The 23,489-nt window shown below is 46.6% G+C and overlaps 2 long non-coding RNA genes across 3 annotated transcripts; both read right to left on the reverse strand.

Annotated features, from left to right (window-relative positions):
- Positions 1–3,019: 3,019 nt before the first annotated feature.
- LOC128311741 (uncharacterized) lies at positions 3,020–9,913 on the reverse strand. The gene is made up of 3 exons (XR_008290271.1): positions 8,359–9,913; positions 6,613–6,682; positions 3,020–3,605 (listed from the first exon to the last, which is right to left on the reverse strand). It is a non-coding gene; the product is annotated as an uncharacterized LOC128311741 (long non-coding RNA).
- Positions 9,914–11,502: 1,589 nt separating this feature from the next.
- Positions 11,503–14,152, reverse strand: LOC106985124 (uncharacterized). Of its 2 annotated transcripts, XR_008290285.1 has the most exons (5): positions 13,914–14,152; positions 13,372–13,515; positions 13,086–13,278; positions 12,431–12,518; positions 11,503–12,296 (listed from the first exon to the last, which is right to left on the reverse strand). It is a non-coding gene; the product is annotated as an uncharacterized LOC106985124 (long non-coding RNA). The 2 variants fall into 2 exon arrangements; XR_008290277.1 differs by having other exon boundaries at positions 11,504–12,518; positions 13,914–14,146.
- Positions 14,153–23,489: the final 9,337 nt, after the last annotated feature.

Here is a 23,489-nt window from a genome sequence, read left to right on the forward strand (position 1 = left end):
AAACAGCTTAACAAATGCGAGTGAGGGTGGCTCCAGAGGGTTGTAAAGGCCAGGTGAGCAACAGCCTGAGAATGCTGTTGGCATGAAGGTGGTAAGTCCTGTGAGGACAGCAGGGTGTCCCAGGAGGCATCCGTTGGGAGAGAACACTCCAAGAGGGATGGACCCAGGGCCATGAGAGTGGGAGCTTGTCCACTCTCCAGGAGGCTGGCCGGCGTGGACATTTCATAGTGTTAGTTGTGAAGCGTTGGTCTGGGGGCAAAGTGGACTGGTGGGGGTCCGTGTGGGCTCACAGAGATTTCCTCGACCTCACTCTTAGGCAGTGGGTGTGCATCCGGGCTCCTCTGCAGCGCCGGGGGCTGAGTGTACATGACCGTGCCTGCTACCCGGGAGTTTCTGGGATGTGCATGGTCGCTGCGAAACTGCTCTCCTCATGTTCCTCTTCCTCCATATGGGATGTCTTCACTCCCCATTTCTGAATAGCTGAACTCCTTCACGGCGCATCCTAAAATGTGTCATCTCCATAAAATCTTCCTACCCATTCTAGCACACAATGGAGCAATGAACCAATCTAACCCAATTTGTTCTGCCAGCTCTTAGGTTTTCATTGGTAGTTCTCATTTGGATACCTTCCCAAATGCTTGACATTGGTAAGCCCAGACAACCTCACTAGAAGGTAACAAAGAACACAAGGTCCAAATGTTTCAATGCAACATGTTCTGGGGGAATATTGAAGTCCCAGCCAGCTCTTTACTTCCTCAAGTTCTCTGATGACAATTTTAACAAAAATTTTACTGGTGTTAAACCTCATGGTTCATGTAACTACATTCTGGAAACAATTTTCTATTATCTTCAGGGCTGGCACAAAGCCATACAAAATTATTTGGTCCAATAGCCGGGCATAAGTCTCTTCAGGGATCAAGCTTCTGGCATCGTCTCTGAGGATTCTCACCCCCTGTTCATTTCAATTCACGTGCCTTCAAGAACATTGATTTCATTAATGTATACTTGACAGATATATTCTAGGGACTGTTCAATTCCATGACAGTATTTGTGAGTATTTCAGAGTATTGAGCTGGCTACGCTACATTGGATGGGTAAAGAGAGAGGAACTAGAATCTGAGTGGGAGAAGGGAGTTCTGAGCAGAAAGAAAGGAGTTAGGGAAGCAGATTGTTGAATGCTTGTTGAAAAGACTATCTAAGGAAGGGCCAAATGTGAGAGTAGCTTTGGAATGGCAAGACCATGGGACAAAACCATATTAATTATGCTGATTAACATGACCCTCGTTTCACCAAAGGAGAAGACATTTCTGACATTTAGTACTTAAAGCAGAAAAATATCTGGTGTCGATGGGTGAAATACACATATCATAGGAGTGTGATCTTTCTGGCTATAACGCTAGGTTGACCAATGGCCCTTTGTTTGCAGGTTTCCTGCTAGATAAGCAACCTTCCCTTGCCAGCCTTGCAGAGCAAATTGCTGGGATGCCAGGTAGCTCCCCCTTTGTAGGCGAGCACATATGAGGCATTAATTAAAACCCTGGATTGAGCTGCTGAGTGCACATTTTAAGAGTGGCATTGAGTTATTTGCTACCTTTCCCTGTGAACAGATTTTATAAGAAAGTTGAAACTCACCAGTAGTGCTGGCACGCTGCCCAATTCCAGATCTTGAGTGTTTTGTTCAGAACCTTCAACTGGACGGAAGGCAAATATTATTCCTGTATGTGAGCCCCTCCTGACCTCCCAAGAAATGTCATAGCAGCGATGACGGCGACGGATTACTACTTACTGTGCACTTTAAACTCTCTGGTTAAAATCTGTCTGCGTCATGTTTATTTTCATTTTTCTCTGCAATTTGTTTTCCATGCTGAAGCCCATTCACGTTTGTGCATATAAATTATTCCAGCCTTGAACGTATATTTACCAGAAGCGCAAATGAAATCAACAAATATTTATAAGGCGCATGGTAGGCACGGGACAGCACGGTCCAGGTGGCAAGAAAGCATAGGTCGTCCTGTAATTCGGTCCTATAGGTAAGGAGACAAGTGCTGCTGGGATAATATTCCCATCAACTGACCTGGCTAAAACAAAAATGTTTCCCTTATTGGAAAATGGAATCGGCTACCTTCCGTAAGAATTTATTTTGAATTCGTAAGATAAAACGTGTACTAAACATATAGGGCTTGGAGACTATTGACTAGGCACCCTCTGGGGGTTTAGAGGAAGCAGAGACCTTTCACGGACCCCCAAGAACCCAGAGTCCAGTTGGAACACATGTCCACCAGGAAATACAAACACAAAGCAATTCACAAAACTCACGTCAGGGAGGGAAATGACACAGACACCGCTCTGTCTCCACCATGGATGTGGCAGACATAGGCACACAACGTCCATGCTCCATAGCTGGGAAGGGGCCGTTTTCCTGCTTTGGGAATGGATATGGTAGCACACGCACTAGAAAACACAGGAGTTGGGGCGCCAGGGTTGCTCGGTTGGTTAAGCGTCCAACCAGCTCATGTCATGATCTCACGGTTCATGAGTTTGAGCCCTGTATCAAGCTCTGTGCTGACAGCTCAGAGCCTGGATCCTGCTTCTGATTCTGTGTCTCCCTCTCTCTGCCCCTCTCCCACTCATGTTCTCTCTCTCTCTCAAAAATAAATAAACATTAAAAACTTTAAAAAAATAATAAAACACAGGAGTGTTTGAGACATCATGTTCACTTTTTTTGAAGGAATTTTGTGATTCCTTCTTTTGACAGTCATTCTGGGGTTTTTCCCTTGTGGCTTTGCCCTCACAGTTGATGAAATACTGTTCGCCCCGGGGATTCCTAATGGGCATCCCAGACCAAGGATAGAGTGAAGAAAAGGTTTCCTAATTAACAGTGGCCTGCTGCTACCGTGAATGGAAATCATATTGAAATATCTGTGGATGTTTTAGTATGTATTGCATTGCATATTTAAATATTTAAATTCATGTTCCAAATTATAGAAAACATGAGTTTCCAAAGTGAAACAAGGACGGGATTTACAAACAAAAACATTCCTGACAGTTGCATGAGTTCCTATTGAATTTAATTTCCATTCTGAGATTTTTATCATTGTATAATCTATGAACATATTTTGTAATTTCTTGGTTGAAAGATCAAAAATTTCACTTCCCACCATTTTTACAACTTTTCCAACCACAAGACATCAGTGTCCAGTGTGGCACAAGAAAGCCATAGAGATCGTGAGTAGCATCTCATTTCTTACGTCTTTGTACTTGGTCTTCCTATTCAAAGTCGGGGGCTTGTGGGTCAGAGTCAATGCCTGGTTCCAGAGCTTCCTTCACCCCGTGGTATGCCACCTTCACATGCCCTTGCCAGGTGACCGCTTCAGCAGGCAGTCAGGTCTGCCTTCGTTCTTCTTGACCTGTGTAGAGTCCTTACGGATCTGCACCCGACTCTACCCTTCACAGAGCTCTGCTCGGTCCTCTGTCCCGATATGCGGAGTGTTTCCTTGTAAAGAACGATCTTCTGGAGACACTTTGGGATGAGGATTCCAGGACTGTATCATCTCTGTTTCTTGACATGGTGGAAATTTGTTGCATTCCCACTGAGCATTAGATTTCTTAAAGACATAATAAGTTCATTCCATACAGTTTTTACAACATCACAACATGAATTTAATAAATAGCATATCGAGCCTATGCTAACTATATATGCACACTAAGGTATGACACCCAACTTCAGAGGTCAATGAACCATGGGGAGGGGTGAGGTTCCTGAACTCTGCACACCTTGCCTCTTATAGTTGAGCCATGCCTCATTTAATGCATTTAAGTCCTCCTGGTGAGAATCTGGGATTCTCTGCCTGCAATGCAGCCTATAGGAATCTTTGCGCTATACGGGAATCTTTGCGTTATGGACAATAACTGTAGCCTGTTTATGTTTTGCTATAGGAAAGAAACTAGTGTTTATTTGAGCACCAACTATATGCATGTTTCTGTCCCGGATGTGTTCCTCAGGCTAGTGACTCATATGGACAAAGAATTGGTAGGGTGTTCTCCACATTACCTATAAAGAAATCCAAGCTCAAAGCTGTTTATATGACTGGCTCAAGGCCACACAGCTGGAATCTAGAAAGTCTACCTCTTGAGCACATACCTAGTTCCCAAATTGTAGCTCTTTCAACTGACACAGCTTCCTGGACACTACCATCAACATGACAGTTCTCTCCCGAGGGACGTAAAAACTACATTATGTCATGGTTTGGGTGTTCGAGAGTCTTCATTCACCCTGAAATCTGAATTCTGGTATTTTTACACTGAAACTCAGATTGTTCCTGCCCCTCATATTAATCCTAAACACTTTGAAGAAATAAGTCTTTTATAGGCCTGCCAATCTTTTTCTCTTAAAAATATAACATTTTCTAATCCTCGGAATATGTAGAAAAACATTATTTAAAAAAAAATAAATTCAAAGAGTTGAAATAACTTTTTGAAGTGTGTAATGTGAGAGGCTAGTGTTTTCCTGCCCATTTCCATGGAACAGAACCCTAACCTCATTCTCTAATTGTTGGCCTTTTTGCTAAGTAATTGCACTCGTGAAACTATGACCGTGGCTTTGGGAACACATGAAAAATTTATATCCCCTGTTCTTTATTCCACACATACGTCTCCCTCTGACACTGAAGCGAATTCTGTGCGACCAACTTTTTGGATGAGAATTCTGGAAGTGCATTTGAAGCTCATTTGAGGCAAATTCTGTGCAACCAACTGTTTGCAAAGTTACTTTTCTAAGAAGAAGGATTTGGGTCCTATTTTTAATAAAGGAGATATTCAGAATAATATTCTCATGCCGGTGCAGTCTGAAAGACACACGGAGGAACCGTCAGTGACTCTTGTCAGATTGGGGGGGGGGGGCGGTTAAAGTATCTTCCTTAATATAGATAAACAAATGAGTCAAGAAAAGGGAATCATTATGTTTTTATTAGGTAGTTACTTTTTGTTGAGTTAAAATTTTATGAAAACCATCTGTACTTGTTGAAATTATTATTATTTTATTTATTTTAATATTCTGCAGAAATGAGTCACTTTGTGACCAAATGTTAGCATTACTGGTATTTTTGGCCACATAAATCTTAGTTGGGGGGTTTCATCCTGTGTCAGCGTCCCAGTCTTCTATTCACTGGGCGCCAGTGACACCTCTCCCCCTCTCCCCCAGCAGTGACACCTGAAATTGTCTTCAGATTTTGCCAAGTGTCTGCTCAAGGGCAAAATTGACCCTCATCCATCCCGGTTGAGAAACACTGTGTTAGGGTAATATCGGCTTATCATATTGAGTATTCACCAGATCCCAGAGACTTTTCTAAGTACTTCCAAAAATTAATTCACTTAATAATCAAAACAACCCAGGGTGATAAGTATTATTGTCCTCAACTTACAGAGAAGGAACTGAGGCTCAGAGAGTTTGGGAATCCAGGCTTGTAAATGGTAAAATAGGGCTCAAGCCAAGGCTGTCTGACTCCAAGGTCTTAACTCTTGACCACTACCTAAAGTTTCCACTCTGGTATTGACAATAATGAAAAATCAGAATACAAGAACAGTATAATCTAGTGATTTCTAGCATCTGTGAAAGCTCGGGAGAAGCATTGGGATGATGAACCAGAAGCTAGGGGACGTGGCTGGAGAAAATCATTACATATGTGAGGACTGTCTGAGTATCCCTCTTTATACAGCTTTGTTATTTAAGTGACATGCATGTACGACAGTCCACAAATTAAAGCAAAAAGAGGGGGAAAATATCCCCAGTGGAAACAAACTGAAATATCTAAGCCCAATAACACGTCTGATTGGCGACATAACCATTCAGAGAAAAGAAGAGGTCCAAATGCCATTCAAACACTGTGCAACCACCTTCATTTTCAGTGGAGCTCATTGTAAGGACAACAAGGGAATCAAGAATATTTTAAATCTCACTCACTGGATCATCTGAACATGTTAACAACGGGACATGATTTTTCAAACTATGTAATGTATTTTGGATAAAGCAGACAAGCTACTATACTAATATTAGAAACCACGACTGTCAGTTTAAAGGGAAAAAAAGTTACCAAAATAAAATCCAAGACATCAATAAAAATATTGCCAACCTAAATTACTGTTGAAAATATTAATACATGCTCATAATTTCATTTTTAATATTGACTACTTTCTGTACACTGAAAGTTCTAGAACCTATGACGCCCACGTGTCACAGCCACACCTTGCATCTACATCTCGGTTTCTAAAACCAGCCCAGGAAACAGAGCCAGGGCTTCTTGAAGAAATGGATAATTTTAGGTGTGAGGCAGGCAATTTACAAAACAAGCAGGGGTATCTTGTTCCAGAAAGACTAATGCCAGCATATCATCTGCTGAAGCAAGACGAAGGGAATGACCAACCGCCAAATGAGAATGATTTTGGCACCAAGAGCCCTAATAAATGTAAATAAATGCTAAAAAAAAATCTTTGGAACCATAGTATATGAGGAAAGTAAACAGAAGAGAGGAGGGGAACTCATTGGTCTACTGAGGGGGTCTACCATTACACTAAAACCCTGCTATGACAATTGATAATCAAAGGTAAAGCACTCACCAGGGATCTTGACACATTTGTAGTCTATACCCCAGTTGAGGCAGGGAAACTCTTTATGAAAGAGTGCCAACTAAGAAATAAAAAAGAATGGAGGTATTAAAAAATCACTATGCTGTAAACCTCCCAAAAGCAAATTGTTGTAGACAAAACTGGTCAATGGATACCAAAACCATTCCTAGTGAGTGGCCAATGAAAGAAAAATGGATTTGCAGTGGCGAGATCAGTCCGTTAAAACCTTCAAGACTGGCATCGTTGGCAATGGCTGCTCACCAGGATTACATGCCCAGTGTGGTACAACGTGAAGCACGTGGCTGGCAAGTAGGTACTGGCTTATCATGGAGAATAAAGGGGATAGAGTCACAAGTTAAATGGCACCTTGTGGAAACACACAAGACAGGACACAGGTGTTCCACAGCTGGTTTGTGACATTGGAAAGTCGGGGTCGGGGGAGGAACTAGGCAAGGGTTCTAGACCAAGTGAGATTAGAGGCATAGGAGGCGCGCATCTTGATTGGATTTTTGCTGGGAAAATATGCTCTCGGAGGATTGAGTATTGGTGAGAGAAATCTGGTCTTTGCCTGCCAGCAGATAATCAGGAGCTCTTGTTAACTGACTCAGGGGAAATAATTGAGCCCGGTGTAACAAAGGCAATAGCTAATAAAGAAAAGCAATAATTGTGACAGGGTATATTTTACTCAGACATGTTTATATGTACAGATATGGTTATCGTTTTGCCACATTGGCTTTAATAATTAAACACAGACAGTGTATGATGGCTGAAAGAAGTGATTGTAGTATCTTTTTCAGCATAATGGACTATTTCAATTAAATCTTAAAATGTTTTAGATCACATAGCCTCTTCATCATTCCGGGGGAGAGGAAAGGATCTGAAACCCAAATCTCATACCTAGTTAAATAGCTTTTACCCCTCCCAGGTGAGGAAAAGAGGATTTCCCCTATTCCTCAACAGCTAGATCGACCAAGGAACGTCCTCACATACCTCATGAGGCAGACCCCCACGTGAGCCACACCTATAGCATTTCTGAGCTAGTTGGAACTCTTGATTTCCCTACCCATTTTTCCGGCTTCAAGTTCAAGTTAGTAACTGTTGCACGTGATCCCATAGGCATGCTAGTTCAGCCCAGGAAGTAAGGCGACCCTGTGAAGGGGTCTTTGCAGTCTTGTGGGATCGGTTCACCCTGGGCATGCGATGGGTAAGGTAGCAGAGAATCAGTCTGATGGCAGTTGGGCAGGAGGTTCCTTAAAAAGGCTGCCCTGCATACAGGTCATGGTGAACAGCACTACAGAAATTCCATTCTTTCGGGGCATGCCAAGACAGGCCTTCCAAGGGCATCCTTATAGACAGTGACTTGTGTGTTAGGTGGGATGGCCTGAGAAACGAATTTGGACTGGAGGTTCAACACACAAGTCTTGGCTACTCATGGAATTCAGACTTAAGTGAAAAGGAAAAGACATTTTGCAGAGTGGGAATGGTGTGGTGGTCAAAGATTACGGAGGGAAAATTAGAACAAGTCTGCTTGAATCCCGCTCGGAAGAAAGTCAACCATGATGGACCCCACCAAAGCCTCAGCATAGCCGGTGAGCTCGCAGACCTCCGTGTCCCTTTCCGTCATTGCTCTGGGAGTGTAAGTGGACCCTCCTCTCTCTCAACCCTCATAATGTCACCAGGAAATTCTTAATTACTCTCCCAGGCTTTTAAATGTGGGTATTCTTGGGGGACACTCACAGAAGAGAGCGTGAGCTCAGACGACACATGGGCAGGAACAACAGTTGCTGGTCTGAATGCTCATCCAGTAGCCCAGACTTCCTGGTAACCCGGGTGAAAGGAAGGACCACATGAGGGTTGGTGCTGAGCACTGGTGGCCAGCAGCATGCCTGGTGAGCAGGAGACTCTAAGAGAAAGTTCGATGAACAGGTAGAACATTCTCCTTCATTAGGTGGAAGGTTATGAGACAGCTGATACAGGTGAGGCAGGAGTGAGGAATAGGGAAGCAGGTCTGAACTACACCTCCTCCCATGCCTGATCTCAAATATAACATCAGCCACGAGGGAAAGAGAAAAGTGAATTAAACATACAGGTCAAATTCTAATCACTTTCATGTTGGTGATATGATGATTTTCTTTCAGGTGACAAAGATGTTAGGAAAAAAACAAACAAACAAACAACACCATCTAAACCTAAAGCTGCCCCAAGAAAACCTTAGAAAAACAAATGCTGTCTTTCCTAATATCTCGAATCTCATCTTATTGAAAACACGTAGGCATTAACTTTTCTGTTCAAGATTTACAGTAAGCACAAGAGAAAGATTTCCAGAACTTTTTCTGTTGTCTATGTGAAGAAACTAATTGACGGCTTAATAATTAGTCATTAATAAATGAGTCCCCTGAATATTTCACTGGTGTGCAGTTATAATGAAATAAAGTAGGATCTCTTATAAAGAACAATGACCACAAATTCCACATAAGTCAGCTTTTTGCTTGCTCATCTGTTTGTGTGAGATCTCCTCTCTCAGTGGCCTTCCTTGTGCCCGAATAATCTTTGGTGGGAGAGTCGGGGGTGGATTGACACTAAAACAGATACCTGGAAACGGTCCATTCTCCTGCTCTGTTACGTTGTCTGTAGGAAGCGTCTGGGCACCACGTTCGAAAATCTGCTTTGACTCTTTAAGATTTTTTTGTAAACCTCTGGTTTTAACCAACGGTGTCTGAATTAAGGAAGAGCTGCCGAATTCCACCAGCTAAACACCTCTCACCCCCCCAGGAGGCTGTGTCCTGCCCAGCAGGACTCAGTCCTCCCATCCTGCATGCGTGCGACAGGCAGGGAGGAAGAGAGGGGACGATGCGGTATGCGTGTTTCCTCGCGAACGTGTTGAGCATGTGCGCGTGTCTTCGTGTGTTTGGCTGGAAACCCAACAAGGTCTCAGCGAGGGGACAGGAAGCCAACGAGAAGGACCATTTGCACACATAAGTTTCTCTTTTTCGTATGGCCCTGATTTTATTTCTGCATCTTGACTCGGCCTTCGTCAACATGATAGAGCACTGATTGTACTCCATCCAATTAGCCCAACGTCTCCTTGGTCATAAAACTTTATGCAAACTACCGCTCACAGGCTTTGCAGTCCAGGGGAACAATGATAGGCTTATGACTCCCGAAGATTTTTTTGGCAAATTGCTAATAAGAGCACTCTCTCTCTCTCTTTCTTTTTTTTCCCCACAAGACCTTCAGCTGATGGAAAAGTAAAAGAAAAAAAAAACAAGGACTGCAGTCTCGTATAGGCAGTCATGATGACAACTCCATTAATAACACGGATCATTAAAATTTATAAAAAGCTATTCTTAATATAGGATATAAATACATTTCTTGGGCAGAGCTATGAAATTTATAACCTTTTTATTGTCACCAGAGGACCTTCCTACTGCTCCCCCCACCGCACTGTCTGCCCTCTATCATAAATCACCGAGTGGTTAATAACCTAGATTACAACCACCAGTTGCCTTTACAGAATTAAATATTGACTATGTGAAAATGTTATTACATTTTTACTGATCGGAAGACCACAGAACAGCCCTGCAGGACATGTAGCTGGACAGAAATATCTGTGTAATTTTTGTTGGAAATACAGTTACAGGGCACTCAGGAACAGCTGATACAGTTTGAGGCAATGCGGGAGGAAGGAAGAAAGTGCTAGCCCCTTAATTTTACCGCAGGCCGAACATATCAGAAGGAAGCCGTTATACTGAAGCTTCGTTCGCACCTTATTTTTAATGTCGGAAGCTCCAGGCCAAATGCATGATGTAATTGCCAAGCCCCAAACGTTAGAACAATGTGTCGAGGACGATGGCATCCACACAGAATAAAGCTTATTAAAAACATTGGTAGAATCCAAACAAGAATCAGCTATCGTGCATCACCGAAGTGGACACATCCCAATTGCCTGTTACCTGAAGATCAGGGATCTTGAAATCTCTAAATATTTGAGAGACATTTTCCACTCACTCGAGAGAGAATCAGAACAAAAACGTTTATCCCTAAGGAATGAGTTCCTATGATCACATGTGATAGTACTTGGCGTATTTGGATGTTCCGCAAAGGTCTGATACCCCAGGACCGGCGAGTAGCCCTGGACGGGGTGAGTCAGTCTGATTTGGAGACTGATCCTGTTGGGGCAGGTTAAGTAAAAGAGTTCAGAACACACACCTCTCCCCACAGCATAGTGACGCTGGAAGGCAGTCAGTGGGCAAGTGGACATAGTTACAGCAAAGAATGGAAATCCTACTGAGTCATCCAAAAACCCCAGCCTTTTACTGGCTTCTTTCTTTAATCTAAGGAGGATAATTCACTTATCCAAAGTGTACTGGGAAGGATCAATTACAGCATCTTGGCACTGTAAATTTCATACAGCATCATTTTTTTTCTATTCTTTTTCAATAATTGTCATTTTGTTTCCTTGACAATACTAAGTATTTTTTTCTGGAAAGACCCTGTAAGTGGTTGTCACTGTGAACCACATGCTTTCATAAACACACAAATCTGGACAGTTTAATAAGATTAATTTATGAATTTCTCAAATTTACAACCCTGTAAGGAAGCGTTAACACATATTATTAAATTAAAGGAAATCAAAGGCATCCCACTAAGAATGAGACAATACCCATCTCATAAAATGTAATATTCCAAGTATTTTAGAATGAGATACAAAAGGAATTAATGACTCTCACTGTATGACAGGTTGGTTATATAACCATACTGGGGTGTGTGTGTGTGTGTGTGTGTGTGTGTGTGTGTGCGCGTATTGTGCGTGCTGCGAAATAAAACAGATAGGTAATATTATCAGTGCTATGGAAATTAAATGTTTAGTAAAGAGAAGAAATAGAAGTATGAGACCAAACGTTAAGTCCTGTGATACAACATTTGAATTGGCAACATTCTTATGAATTCCTGTTCTTTACCTGAAGAAGTACCTGTCTTCTGGTTCTCTGGAAAAGTCCTCACATTATACCAAACAGGCAGCTGTGAGCAGAGGCACGGAACAGAACTTGATCTGGCAATCCTGCCCCAGGACAGTCGGCACGGATCCTTGGAAACCCTGCTGATTCCAGGTGGGGGGAAACTGGTTCACGAGATGAGGCAGGGGCATGTTTTGTACAGGAACACAAGGAAGCTCGAAAGGCGGACCGAGTTGTATCAGAAGGAGACAGGAGCCACGGGAAAGGGTTCCTTTTATTCAGAGATGGGATGATGTAGCACCACAGGCTGAGGCTGCACTCACCTCTGCTCAGTTTTCTGGAAGACTCTCAGAAAGCTTTAGGCCTCTGCTCCTCTGTAAGAGTGCAGATGGACCAAAAACCTAAATTCAGCTTTCACTGCTTCTGATTCCATCATACGGGCATTTTCCTTGTCTGTGTGCTGAGCAGTTGTAATGGTTTTTTAGTTGCTAAGACGTTGCCCACTCAGTCTGGTTGGAGAGGGAAAGGGGCGTGAATTTAAGAGCTCTCCAACTGTGAGTCCAGCCTACCCCTGGTTCCACACAGGTGAGGGTCACGCACATCTTCATTTCCAGCTCTGCCTTCGTGATGGTGGCCCTTCCTCAGCCCCCAGGGGGCCACAGGATGGCTGTTGGCCCCACGAGCTCTCAGGATTCCAGTGAGAGCTGGTTGGGTCTCCTGCGGGAGGGAAGCCCAGAGTCAAAGGTGGGTACCCACCTGGACTCCCTCCCCTGTGCTCACAGTTGGGGGGCAGAGGTTCCCAGAGGTTGGGGAAGAGCTGTGGGGTTGGGGATGGGCTGTGCATGGCTGACCCGAGTTGACTGGCGGAGGGCTGATCGCACAGGGAAGTGACAGAACCCATGGAGGACAGCCTTTCACTTTCTTCTATTCTTGTTTTCTCTTATGGAGAAATAATATATATTATTTTTAAACTACACTGAGAAGTTTTGAAATTGTAGGAAACCCCACAATTCCTAAAAACAATCACCATCATAAAAACGACCAAAATTCATGGTCTTTTGACAAACTTGGGTTGAAAACGGCGTAGGACCACAAGAGGAGGAAGGGAGAGCCCATGAAGCCCTTTCGCCGTGTGAATGACATTTGCTTCTAACAATTACAATTCCTCAATGGTTTGGATGCATATTGGGTCATTGCCTTTTTCTAAACTCAGCCGAAGTTAAATTTAAGTGAAACGACTCAAAGGAAAGAAATCTGGAATAGAGTAAGAATAAGAAAAGTGGCTTCGACACCTGGATCTCCTTCTTTCTCTCTGTGTGTGGATCTCTCTCTCCCTCTCATATCTCTGCATTTTTGGCACTTTAAAGCTAATGAAATGCATGTACTTCCCTCTCATCTCCATGAGTCATGATAATGAAATGATAACACTACACGTAAGCATCGTAATGTGTCTTAAAAAATAAGGATGTCTCAGCCACTCAAACTGACCGGAAGACCAGACACTACCTCTGTTCTTCTAGGCTTTATTCTAACATCCTGTCTCTGCACATGTCTACACCACATCCATTTAGGCATTTTGGAGAAGAGCGTTAATTCAGACTTTTGTCAGGCGGGTTCTATTCAAATTCCCATCTTGCCGCTTAGGAATTGTGTGAACATGGGCACACCATCCTTGAATTCTTTGGGTTCCATGTCTTATCTGTATGAGAGAGGAACCGATATGTAGACTTAGGGTCTGTGCTCAGTAAGTGTTGCTCAGACTCTCTGAAAATAAAATTCCAGGTAAAATTACCTGAAAGGTGGTGAATGGAGGGAGTAGGATATATTGAATAATTTATATAACCAGATTTAGGAGTGGCCGAACTGAACTCCTGTCAGGAGTTTTCAGCTGATTTCAGGAAGCAGATTGTAAATTGCTCCTCTGGACTCTGGTTCTCTTTTATTCTGGGTTCAGTAAGGAAACAAATGAACAATCTTAAGTGAGGAAGATGTGTATGCATGTATACATATATGTGCCACTTTGTTAAGATTTGTCAAACTCCTCTCAAAACACATTAAAAAATTATCCTACTTCTCCTTCGTGACCCTGGGGCCCTCCATTTCCTTGCTGCAATCTGGAATGTTTGTTCCCTGGACGCATTCCATGTGCCATCCTGGGATTCTGGGGTGGTCTCTGCCTTCCTCCCACATTGGGTCCCATTTCCTGAAACGTGGTTTTCCATTTTGTTGATTCACATACTTGTTCTTGTAGAGCAAGTACTCCAGGTACCTTTTGTAGGAGGGCGTCTCAGTAAATGTAGATTACTGAGATTACTGTAGATTACGCTTAAATACCTGAAGGTGTCTTTAATTTCCCTTCATCCTCCTTGTCTAGTGGAGCTGGAATTGTAGATAAGAAAGGACTTTACTCAGACGCTTGCTCAGGCTCGTTCTTAGCCTGCCAAGATCATTGCTGATCGTGACTTCCACACCTGGAATGCTCTAGAATCTTCTCTTTGTTCTCAGAGTTCTGAGATGCCATAACAATGGGTGTCTCTGGAGGGGTTTATATTTTTATTATTTATTTATTTATTTATTTATTTATTTATTTATATTTATTTATCATTCTTTTTTTTTAATTTTTTTTATTTGTCATTCTTTATACTGGGTGATCCACGGTCTCCATGTGGAATCTGGAACCATTCTGTGATTTCTTCGATTTTCTTATTTCTTATCCTCCATTTGTCTGTTTTGTCTCTGATTAGTCTGATAGTGGAACTCATGGACTGATCCTCAGTTTTCTCATCCTTTTTGCTCCCATTTTCTACCTCTTAGTCTTCTTGTTCTAACATATGAGTTTGTCAATTTTGTTTTCTCATCCTCTGAAAAAAATTCCACATACATATGTATAATTCATACGTTATACATAAACATACACATATTTGTAGATTATATATAATTCACAGATACACATATTTATACATTACATATATTAATTTCCCAGAGTATTCTCTTGTTTCTTAAATGTTTACTTTCCCAGCATCTGGTTCTTGGTCAGTGGATGCAAGTCTTCCTGGGGCCATTTTCTCCTCCCTGCCTTGGCCTCGTTCACCTCGTGCTCTTTTCATCTCTGTCTGTTCTGGTCTCCGGCTTCCTTCAAATGTCTGGTGCTTCCTGGGTCTCCATGCATCGTTGAGAGGCAAGTGAGAGAGTCTTTCCAGGCTCTGGGTGGAGGAGAGTCTGTGGCCTTGTGGTTCTGTTTTGAGGTGGTGGAGGATGGATGGATGTGCTACACCAGGACTATCCAGATGTCAACACCTATGTGTCTTTTCTCCTACCCCGACTCATTTCCTCAGATAGAAATCGTCAGTGTCTCTTGGGAAAGGAAAGCTGATCAGTCGGCAGTGGATGAACAGGAGTCCATGGATCCCCGTGGTCTGGGTTGCAGACTCCTGCTGAATCAGCTATTGGGTACAGTTCTGACCTCCTGTTGCCTCTAGAATCATGACCGGTGCCATCCCAGTCAATGACCCCAGGGAGCGCCCTCCTCTGTGCCGCCTGGGTGGAGAAGGCTGGTCCCTGATGTACATGCATAGACAGGAGTCTGGGGGTGCTGATACTTCTGATAAAGGTGGGTTTGCCTTTGGGGCACCCGGGGGACTCGGTTGGTTGAGCATCTATCTGACTTGAGTGTCGCTCAGGTCGTGATCTCACGGTTTGTAAGTTTGAGACCTGTGCCAGGCTCCAAGTTGACAGCATGCAGCCTGCTTGGGATGCTCTCTCTCCCTCTCTCTCTGCCCCTCCCCCACTAGGGCTTCATGTCAAGATAAATAAATAAACTAAAAAAAAAATGGGTCCACTTTTCAGACCCTCTGCGCTCTGCCTTCAGCGGGGCCTGGTGCCTTGATCGCCTGTACCTACCAGGCTTCTAGAACTTGGCCATGATACCCCCCCCCCCCACTACTGGGGGAGCTCTAATCCTGGTTCTGAAATCTAATTCTAGTTCTGAAATCCGAACTCAGGCATTACTTCTAACTGGGAAAATGATGCTGCATGATCTCTAAGCTTCAGTCAAAAAAGAGGATGCAACTTGAGCCCTGTTAGGAAAAAAATAACAACCTCAGTGATGGAGCCCTGAGGGTGAGAAGTCCAAGGTCTCCATGTTGGGAGGAAGTCCCAACCACTGGGCAAGGTGAGGTACAGAGTCGGATTCAGACCTCCAGGCTTCAAGTCACCCTAAGGTTTTTGGGTCCTCCCAGCTCGGGCCCCAGACATCATGGAGCCATGGCAAGTCTGCCCTGCTTGGATTCCTGTCCCTGTGGGGGTGGCCAGCCCATCAATAGGGACTAGAATACCACTCACCCTTGGATTCCCATCTCCAGTAATGTTTTCATGTTGTCTCCATCTTCTTGCATTTATTCTTTTTTTTTCTTTTCTTTCTTTCGTTCTTTTTTTTTTTTTCAGAGAGAGACAGAGAGAGTGAGAGTGAGGGAGTGAGGGAGGAGCACAGGGAGAAGGAGAGAGAGAACTCCAAGCAGGCTCCATGCAGAGCCAGAGGCAGGGCTCGATCTCAAAACCATGCAATCGTGACCTGAGCAGAAATGAAGAGCTGGACGCTTAACCGACTGAACCCCCAGGTGCCTCTGTCCTCTTTTTTTATTAGTCCGTTCGTTCACGTCCACACGCTCCCATTCTATTTGGTACTAATTCAACTTAGTATACATTTGATATATTCAGAATTATTTGTTGCGTGAAAGAAAAAGAAAGAGCATGTCCGCCATGGTGGCTGTAATAAAACCCTCAATCCAGATCTTACCCTATATGAAATAATACAGATTGGCATTTACAGTTTTTGTGTCAGTCAATAGTTGACTGAGGCTGAATCCCAACCCACCCACCCGTGAGCAAAGCCTTCGGGGAACTGCGAATTTATCCGGGTCTCTGGTCTTTATGATCTGATCCAGGATGAGCACAACTCAGAAGAACCGTCCCCTCCATCCTTGTCCCAGGGCCCTCCTGCACCCTTGGGAAGGCGGCGGGCCCGTGCCAAAGCCGTGATGGGCTCCCTCCGCCGCCTGATTGATGAGGCCGGGGGCTGACTGACGTGGCTGAGCCATCCGTATTCATTGCCAAGACTGACAGCAGGGAACACTTTGGACTCTGTTTGATGTTCTGTGGTCTGTTTTACAAAGTGTGCACAGACCTGACCTTACACCCAGGTATTAACTTACAAGCTGGGAGAACGTGGCCCGCGTTAAATGATGTCAAGTGTTTGATTCAAGTAATACATTACAAGGGATTTACGCCCTCTCCTAAAATGCAAGCCAAGGGAGCCTCTTTTCCTGTGCCCTCGAGTTTCTCCCAGCACTGCGTTTAGTGAAAGAAAGAAAACGTAACACGGGATCTCAATACCACACACGCACGGTAGCAATACATAGAGATGGACAGGTAAGCGTTCGAACCAGAAGGGCCACATTTCAAAAAGGAATTCTGTCTAAGTAGCATTTTACTTAAACACGTCTTGGTCTACAGGAATAAACTGTATACGTAACCATTTTACTGGAACGCAGAATGCTGTCTTTGGGGCCTATTTTTCCTGATTACCCAGACTTTCTGTTAAGGTTACTTTCATACTTATTTGCAAAATAAATTTGAACTCTTTAGGGAAGATGTCTTCCCAAGTATAAAAGTCATGCATTGTCTGCATAATTATAAAGCAGGTTCAGAGCCTTGTAATTTTTTTTTCCTTGAATTTTTCGTTCTTTCTTGATGAAGACAGTTCTGAGAATGTTCCTGAATGATCAATGCACTTTCTAAAACGAACCCCTCCTTCTTGTCCAAACCCCGAAAGTAAAGTCTTTAAAAATTGGAGCTCAAAGAGATCCTTTTGCTGTGTTGAAAGGAATGTAAATTAGTCTCTAAGAATTTGCCAGGAAAACTTTGTGCGGACATTCATCTCACAATGATTTAGTTAATACTTTTGCTTCCCAGAAGCCCTTACGTTAAACTACTTGAATACACCCCAAAAATACAACATATGGGGTGATTCACGAGCTGCCCTCTTTCCGGCTGCAGAGGTGTGGGTCCGTCAAAGAGGCGGGCGGGGCAGGGGGCAGGCCCCGAGCCGAGAGACCGCAGAGACCCTCCCTGCAGGCCCCCCGGCCATGCGGACAGCGTCCTGTAAATTCAGAATTCTCCCAGCGTGCAGACCCAGGGTGCTCTCTTTCTCTCCTTTCTCTCCAAATCAGGGGAGCTCCCGGGGACACCTGCAATCTCTTGACTCAAGGGCAAAGATGCAAACCTTCCTGACCTCGGAAAGAAAAGTATCTGCCGGCCTGCAAGAGAAGACATAACACGACTTGAAATAAGGCTTTCGAGGGGGACAACTGACGTGCAGTCCTAAATCTCCCCGACCATTCGTTCAGCCCACGGTGCCGGGCTGGAGTCCTGCACAGCTGAACACACAAGGGGGGGCGCAGGCCGGGCCCCCGTCCCCCCGCATCCCCGCGATTTCCCCGGAGTGCCCGATGACGTGCCTTCCTGCGTCGGCCACGCCAGAAGCCCAGGACGCGCGTAGGGAGAGCGGCCACATCTGGGGACACGGCGCCCGAATGTCTTCTCCCACGCAGCGCCGCGTCACCAGCGGCCAGCGTCTCCCCTGGGCTGTGTGAGCCTGTCCCCGGGGAGTTGGGCCGTCCAAGAGAGGTCTCGGTGCCCTGAAAGAACGGGATGAATCAACTGCTCTGTTCCTCCCTCTTTCGGCCGCCTTGGAGCTCAGGAGCCATCTGCCCTCACCAGTGACAACATGCTGCTTATTCAAATGAGGCCCCTCAGCACAAAGGTGGCCTCAGTGGCCGGTGCAGCTTGCGTCCCCAGCAGGAGCCCCCACTTTGTTTAAGCTTTGAAACTCTCTATCGGAGGCAGGAGAGAGTCGGAGTCGAGAGCACAAAGGGGACCCAGTGTCGCCTAATGCATGAGCCTTTCCCGCGGAATCCTAATGGCGCTGCGCTGAGAATTGACACAAACCGTAGAGGAATTAACAAGAGACGGTTCTTTCATTCAGAGAACGCGGTGGCTTCACTCCTTGTGTGGCTCCGAGCGCCGGGCTTTGAAAGGGCCTTTCATGGCCCAGGAAGAAAACGCGGGTGCGGGAGGGGACATTTCCCAGGCCAGCCGCGTGTGCCTAGCAACTGGGCCACGACGCTCCCAGTGCCCGCGGCCGGGCCTTCCCGGGCCTCCTCCGCGGGCTGGCCTCATAGACAGCGGCGGCCGGTGTGGGTGCGGCCCCATAATGAGGCTGCTGTGGGCTTCGCTCTGCTGCGTGTCATTGAGCAATGGGTCACCCGCGCAGTTCAAAGTGTGAGCCACTGAAAAGAGGCACAGTCGCTTCATTAACGATTTGTAAACAGTCTCCAGACCCGCCAACACCTGCACCAGCCCCGGGCGGGGGGCCAGCGGGGTGGGGGGTGGGGGTGGGGGGTGGGGGGGTTCTCTGCCGCTCTGCCTGGGACTGCGGCCCCGCTGATGCCACAGAATCACCCCTGTCCCCGCGGGGAACCTTCACACGCCTTCCCAACAGCCTCAGGCCCAGGAAATCATGCCTTTTTGCTGTTGAGAGGGTTTTTCAAAAGACACGTGAGATCAGATTTGTATATATTCTAATTTTAGAGGGAGAGAGAGAGAGCACGGGCAGGAACAGATGAGGGGCAGAGAGAGACAGAGAGACAGAGACAGAGACAGAGAATCCCAAGCAGGCTCCACTCTGACAACACAGAGAGCCTGACGCAGGGCTCTATCCCATGACCCCAGGATCCTGACCTGAGCTGAAATCAAGACTCAGATGCTTAACCGACCGAGCCACCCAGGTGCCCTAGATCAGAGTTTTTAAAACGTATTTATTTATTCTGAGGGAGACAGAGAGAGTGAGCAGGTGAAGGACAGAGAGCGAAGGAGAGAGAGAATCCCAAGCAGGTGCCACTCTCACCGTGCAGAGCTCAACGCGGGACTCGATCTCACAACCCTTGAGATCATGACCTGAGCCGAAACCGAGAGTCGGAGGCTTAAGCAACTGAGCCACCCAGGCGCCCCAGACTGGATTGCTTTAATGCCAGTAGAAGTCACCCTTGTAATCACTGCAGCCAGCAGGAATTCACGTTTTCAAAGGCAGATGGCGGGATGCATTATAAAGGGGTGCAGAGGGCAGGGATGGCGTCTCCCGGGTGTTGGCGGCAGGGGCGCGCAGGGGGCTGGTTGTGCTGCGGGGACGCCGGCCACAGCCAGCCCCACCTCTCTGCTTCCTCCCCCGGGGTCTCGCCAGCTCCCTGTCGCTGCCACAGCCAGCAGGCCGTGCCTGCCCAGACCTCTGGGTGCGTCCCATGTCAAGACAGGGCTGGCCCGGGATCGGAGAGGGGTCTAGAAGATGCAACTCGCAAGCGGCCATTTTTCTGGCTGTGTGGCTGCTGTGTCATTTTGGTTACGATGTTCTTCAGAGGCTGTTGCGATAAGCACGGCTCCGCTGACCTGTCCCCAAAGGCTTGGTCTTTCCCTTGTCATTCCTTGGAGACACAGAGTTCCTAAGACGTTATTATCTCTGGGACCTAACGGTGCAGAGAGGGGAGTGGCCGCTCTCTGGTTCCTGGAAGCCCTGAGAGTCTAGAAGGTCATCCAGGAGACCACACAAGCCCACCATTCCCGAGCCCGTGGCTCTGAAGGGGCAGGGAGGCTGGGGACACAGAGTGGGGCAGGAAGAGAGTTGGGAGGGGAGGACGGGGTTGTGGTGGAAGGTGATGCAGGGGAGGCGGGCCTTGGGGTAGACAAGTGGGGCTCTAAGGGCATGGGTGTGTTTGTCCCAGGGACACCCCTTCCCTGCACAGATGGGTCACCACCCTTCCCCAGGGACAGAAGGAAGGAAGGTGCGAGCGAGCCAGGCCAGCCTCTGTCTCCCTCCCTCCACATCCCCACCCCTGCACCAGACCTGCCAGCCACCAGGTGTGGCTGCTTCGTTCGGTCCTCCCCCTCCTTCCTGCATGTCCTCTTCAGCCTCAGCCGCTCTTCCCAGGCTCTTGTTCCAAGGGCAGCGCCCAATTGAACTGCCCCATTGTACCTCAAAACGGGCACAGGCAGCAGCTGTGGGACATTGGTGGTCGGTGCCTGGTCCCCTCTCCCCCTGCACTGTCTCCATTCAAGCCTCAGCATCCCCTTCTGGAGACACGTGGATGACCACGGCACCTGTAGCTCCCCCTCCCTTCCCAGTAGAGACTCCGGCGGGAGACATCTTGGGGAGCACGGTGCCTAGGTCTCCTGGCCTGTCCGCTCTTAGAGCACCTGGTCACGCACACCCCCTGGGCGACATGATCACAGAATAATTGCCCACCTCTTTGAAGACGTACTTGGTACCGATCATCTCTTCTGTGCTCTGCTTGACCACAGCATGTCTGTTGAGACTCCTTTCCAAGGCATATTAATTCAGTCACGATTCATCCATCTACTGTGTGTGTGTGTGTGTGTGTGTGTGTAGAGGGATGTTTAGACTTCCAATAATGTTGAGGCTACACTTACTATGATTTACTTGGAAGTAATTATGCATATTGGTGGCTTGAGTTTGATACAGATATCATCTTAACACCTTAGATATTTAAAATATCCTCCACGGAATGTTGCCTCAATGAATTTTCTTTACCGCAGTGTCTGGAGATACAGTGTTCGGCAGGCACCTGTAACCGCGATCTGATTTATGGTGTGAAATAACACCTGACATTTATTAAACTCGTGCCCTGTGCCAGACACCCTGTTAAGTGCCTTCCATCACGAGCTCATCTTTCCCAAATCTTGCAGAACCACGCCCCATATGCTGCTTGGAGGGTAGAGTGAGTGCTGGGGCCGGGCTCGCAGAGGATTCGCCTGGGGATGCCAGGAGCTCTAAGTCCCCCTTCGCTATGGGGCAGGATGTAGGTGGCTGTCGGTCATCTGACTCCCTGAACACTGTTGTCCTGGACCCCATCCCTTTCCCGAGATTATGCCCTTAACAGGAAGCGGCGGAGTGGAGTGTATGGGGTCATTCAGGCAGGGACCCCCAGGCTATGGCAGACACGGCATCCCAAGTCGGCCCTCATCCCAGGCTGTGAAGGCTGGAGGGAAGAGCAAGGGAGGATACAGCCCGGAAACCGGTCCAGAAGGCGTCACACTCAACCAGATCTCTAGAGGACTTCTCACTGTGTCATTCATTCGTTTTGTCATTCGTTCATTCATTCATCTTTTTATAGGGTGCGATGCCCTGAGCCAAGCATGATAGACACGAACACTGGTTAGTCGAATACCTGGCCGTTTGAGGACACACGGTTTAGTTGTGTGTTGGAAAATTCTTCTCAAGCTTGCAAAGCTGGGATACTCTGGGGTGAAGGGGCTTGCAACGAGCTAGAAAGTTGTCTGAGCTGTGAGTTCTTCACAAGTGACTTTGCTTCCTTGTCCTGCCTCTTCATCAGCAGTTCTGGGGGCCACCATACGGGGCAACCATATGGCGCTGGCCATATCATTTGCCGGCACAGAGGCAAGAAAAGAGCAAACCCTGAGAGCAGGTGTAGAATCAATTGACCCTTCGGAGCTGTGGTCTACTCTTGACGGAATATGATCTGCCTGCTAATCCCAACTCCACGGAAACGGGACGTGACAAGGGCACACGGCTGCTCCCCATTTGCTCGGTCCTTGTCTCACACGAGCACACACTCCTCACTTCTGCCCTCCTGCTCTCCTCTCTTCCGCCCTCAGCTCTCTGCCCATGTCCACAGCCTCAGCCATCCAGGAAATCTCACACCCTGCATCGCCCCTGAACACTCAAGAGTGAGCACAGAGGCCCGGGTGATGTTCTTAGAAGGTTGGGTAATAGCTTCAGTGTGTTTTAACATTTCTGGAGACAGAAGGTGATACTGGATGCTTTAAAAAGTATGGAGTATTGGTTGCCTGAGTCTCTGTGGTTGGACCACATGACTAAGCTGGGCCGGCACTGCCATTCACAGCTCGTTGGGACCCATCAAGCCTTATAGCTTTGCCAGCATGTGCGTGTGTGTGTGTGTGTGTGTGTGTGTATGTGAGAGAGAGAGAGAGAGCTGTCTCCTGAGATGCTTGCATTTCTACAGACTTCCATCTTTAGAACAGCAACTGGGGAGATTGGAGAGAGAATCTTGGGACCAATGGATGAGCAGCATGAAAGACAAACGGACACAGATCCGCCTGTAAGAAACTCACACAGTATATCCTTAAACTTTTCCATGTGTTCCATTAGGTCCTGACCCACCTCGGAGACCCCGTCTACACATACAAATCTACACAGCCTGGGACCGGCGCGGGCTGGCCTGGTACCAAGAAAAACGATGAAATGCATTTTCTGCTCAAATTTTATAAGCGTCTGGGTTCTTAAACCCTATAATTTGCAGGGGTGGGGGGTGGATGGAGTCCAGTCACCGCTTTCTCTACCTCTGCCTGGGGTAAGAGATGGCCGTGTGGAAGGGGAGGGTTCGGATTCGGGGATGATTGGAAGCGGGTCTAAGAGGCAGGGCAGACCCCGGCAGGACGAGACTGAAAGCTTAGCCATCGCTGTGTTCACGTGGTCAGATGTCGTTTCACCAAGAAGCTGACATTGGGTATGAGGCTGTGTCGCAGAATGTAAGGAACACTCTAGGTGCGTGGCTCCGTTTGTGACCCCAGGTCCTTCTTTGCTCTTATCAGCAGAGTAGTACCTCCGCCTGCCTTAGTCTCACATCTCTGGAAGGTGAGGTGTTCTGGTCATAAGAGCAATGGGTCCAGGCATAGAGCCGTCACCACAACCTTCTCCCTCCACCAAAGTGCCATGGGCAGTGGACAGCTGATTTTTGGTTCACCTCCCACGCCTTTCCTGGGGAACTTGCCCCTCTGTCTCCCCTGTGGCTGCAAGAGTCT

This window comes from Acinonyx jubatus, chromosome A1, assembly GCF_027475565.1.
Source record: "Acinonyx jubatus isolate Ajub_Pintada_27869175 chromosome A1, VMU_Ajub_asm_v1.0, whole genome shotgun sequence".
NCBI classification, from domain to species: Eukaryota; Metazoa; Chordata; class Mammalia; order Carnivora; family Felidae; genus Acinonyx; species Acinonyx jubatus.